The sequence below is a fragment of the Nanorana parkeri genome, unplaced genomic scaffold (genome assembly GCF_000935625.1).
Source record: "Nanorana parkeri isolate BGI_ZX_2015 unplaced genomic scaffold, ASM93562v1 scaffold1576, whole genome shotgun sequence".
NCBI classification, from domain to species: Eukaryota; Metazoa; Chordata; class Amphibia; order Anura; family Dicroglossidae; genus Nanorana; species Nanorana parkeri.
The window spans coordinates 114325-117964 of NW_017307844.1; positions in this window are offsets into that span (position 1 = coordinate 114325).

Below are 3640 nucleotides of genomic sequence, written 5' to 3' on the forward strand. Positions count from 1 at the left end.
TCTGCACCAGCTTTTGTCCCTTCATCTATCCAAGCCTCTGATATGGCTCTAATTGTGAATTGGAATCCATAAATTTAGAAAGCTTCATGTCAGCTCTAGCAAATAGCTTGTTAAAAGCGAGGAAACCCAAAATATTGCTTTAAGCGGCTTACCCATAGTAAGAATATGATACACTTTTGCCACACATTCCCTTTTGATTCATGTGTGAATTTTAATGACAGGTTGAATGGGTCATAGTCTATCAGGGTTATTCACAAAACGGAGGAGAGTTTGGAGAAGACAGGAGAAGTGAACAATGTTGGACAACATAGCTGATTTGGAAAAATGCTCCAATTCAGTTCACTTTCCAGTTCAGCTATGTTGTCCTAGATTTTTGACTTGTGCCTTCTCCAGACTCTTCACCCTTTTTTGAATAACCCTGTTAATGTTTTTTTAGTGCCTATTTCAGAGGACCAATAGAATATAAATTATTCATCTTTCAATGAAGCATGAATGTACCGTAATGCTCTCCCTGGTGTGAAGGAGCTTTTTTGTTTAAATTTTCAACATGCTCAACTCTAGGACTTGTCAAGTGTTTATTGCTGTCTGTGCCACATTGGGAGATTCCCCCCTTACATTCTGTCCTAGCAACAACCACAAGAAGACGTGAGAGGCTGTAGGAGTAATTTGGACAAGAGTAATAAAGCCTGGTCCAATGCGTGCTGTAATCAAAGCTAAAAGCGGTCCACCAAAATATTAAGAGTGTCTGACTTTTTCTTGGCCAGGCAGTGTATATGCATTTACATTTTTCATGGTAGGACTGCAGACCATGCCAAGAGAACAGAAACTGTATATGTGGTTTCTACATATGCGTTGCTATTGATGACCGCTTATGAGGATTTCCATAGATTGGCACAAATCTTCCCAATAACGACAGGAGGGAAGTGTCTGCACATCCTCTGAGCCACTGAGGTGGTGCAGCCTCAATGGTTCTTGCTTGACTGTGACAACAACACACTTGTCTTTCCATTTTAACCTTAGAAGAGTAGAAGTGAGAAGTATCATTCCCACTCACAGGAAGATTTTACAGTTGAAACATTAGTGGTTAGCACTGGGGTCCTTGTCCTTAGTGTTTACTCCCACACTCCAAAGACATGTTGGTAGGTTAATTGTCTCCTGTCTAAATTGGCTCTAGTATGTGTATGTATGTTAGGTAGGGACCTTGGATTGTAAGCTTCTTCAGGGCAGGGACTGATGTGAATATACAGTATGTAAAGCCCTGTGTATATTGACGGCACTATATAAATACAGTAAACTCACAGTTATCCAGCACCCATGGGGATTGGTAGGTGTCGGATAACTGTAGTGTGTGGTTGCTTGAGAGTTACTATTAACTATTTCAAATTTCAATAGCTACATATGTCCTCATTTTTTTTTTCCTGGTTGCTTGAATGCAGGATAATGGGGAGCTTACTGTACCTGTAATAATGCCAGTAATCATAATCTTTAAGAATAAGCAATGGACACTGTTACATACTTTTATTATTGCTCTCTAGGAGGTCCAAGTCAGCCCGATCATCAAAAGACATGCTTGAAACTAGGTTATTTATGGCCACTGTTATTCCTTTAAAAACACTCCAGTGAATATAAAACTTTTAGATGCATACTAGGAGTAAAGTCTTCCTAAGTAGTTTGGTTGCTCATCCAGTTACATTCCCTTCTGCGGTAATGTGTGTGTGGTAACGCAACAGTGTAAACGGACCCTTAAAGGAGAACTATGAGGTTAAATGATGTTCACTCAACCTCATAGTTCGAGCCGATATGTGACAATGAAACTGTCACATGTCGGCTCAATAGATCAGGAAGTGAGTAAACACATACCGTCGCTCGCTCACTTCTCGATCATATCCCTGCAGAGACCCGTGCAGGGATTCCCCCCCTCCAATGCTGACTGGTGGAACGGACAGGGGAGGGGGTGGGTACAGCAGGCTCTGCCTCTAGGTAGGCAGAGCCAGTTGTCAATCACGCAGCTGGGTGGAACTCGACAGTAATGTCGGGATCCGTACTGAGCTTTTGGTCACGGGAGGATGCTAGTTTGTGTCCTCCCGTGACCCTTAGGAGAACTATGGGGAAAAACACTTACCTCCTTAAAATAAAAAAAATGCAAGGATTCAAAGTTCAAATGAAAAGTTTAGGGGTACATTTATCAGTGTTTTCACCCAAGGCTCACACTACTTTTTCCCAAGCTTCATCCATTTTTTGCAGAATATTCAATTCAAAATGGGTGAAAACATTCATATATAGACCACTTAGTGTAGTATTACATAGAGGTCTATACACGAGACCATAAAAAGGGACAATTGAAGAGAAATGCAAAGCTAGTTATTAGGAGGAGGAGACGGTTGCTAGGTGCAAAATCTCCAGAAAAACCTGGGAGTTTTGCATCTAACTACCTTTTCATTGGGTAAAAATAATCATTAGAAAAAAATGCTCAAGCCTGAAATGAGCGCAAAAATGGCAGAACAAACTACCAATTACCCTCAGCTCAAGTTTGAATGGAGCCTAATGCTGAATTATTGCACAGAAATGTAAGAAATGCACAGAAATACATAAAGCACACTCAGGGCCGGCCTTAGGGGTGTGCGAGCTGACAATTGATATTTACCGATGCTCCGTGTGAGAAGGACAAACACTGGAGCGATCGTCTGATCACTCCAGTGTTTGTAAATAACTGGGGACACATTGTGCTATGTGTCCCCAGTGATGAATGAACAGTCTGTGATTTACATCACAGCCCGTTCATTCAAGATTTCCTAGCACACTAAGATTTAAGTAAATATACACATGACTCTTGTATGTAGATCAGTGCTCAACCTTTTTTCAGTTTCTAAAAACCTTTAAAAAGGTATGCAAAATCTTGAGGCACCTGTCTAAAATGTAAAATAAATGACGTGTGGCCCCTCCAAACCCATGTCCTAGTATGGATTTAAAGGGGGACCCCAGGCAAAAAACGGTTTCCCGTTCAAATGAGGAGCCCCCTTTCACATTAGAGCCCCCTTCCATATCAGAGTTCCCCCCTATTTCATGAGTCCTCCCTTTTACATCAGAGTCCTTCTTTGATATGAGAACCCCCCTTCATATCAGAGCCCGTTTCCTATTAGAATTCCCCCTTTACATCAGAGCCCCGCTTCCATATCTGAATCCCCACCTTTACATCAGAGGCCCATTTACACCAGAAGCCCATGTAGCATATTAGAATCCCCCTTTTCATCGGAGCCCACCTTTCATATGAGTCCCCATTTTATATAAGAGCCCCTTTTCAGTATTATAATCCCCCCCCCCCCTTTTTTTTTACATCTGAGTCCCTCTATCACACGAGAGTCCCCTCCTCTACATCAGAACCCCGGTTTCATGTCAGAGCCCCATTTACATCAGAAGCCCCTGTTGCATATTAGAATCCCCCCTTAACAGCAGAGCTCCCTTTTCATATGAGAGTCCCCTACTCTTCATTAGAGCCCCCCTTTCATATAAGTCCCCTCCTCTACATCAGAAGCTCCTGATGCATATTAGAATTCCCCCTTTATATGATAGTCCCCTCTTCTACTTTAAAAGCCCCTGTTGCATTTTAGAATCCCTTTACAGTAGAGCTCCCCTTCCACAT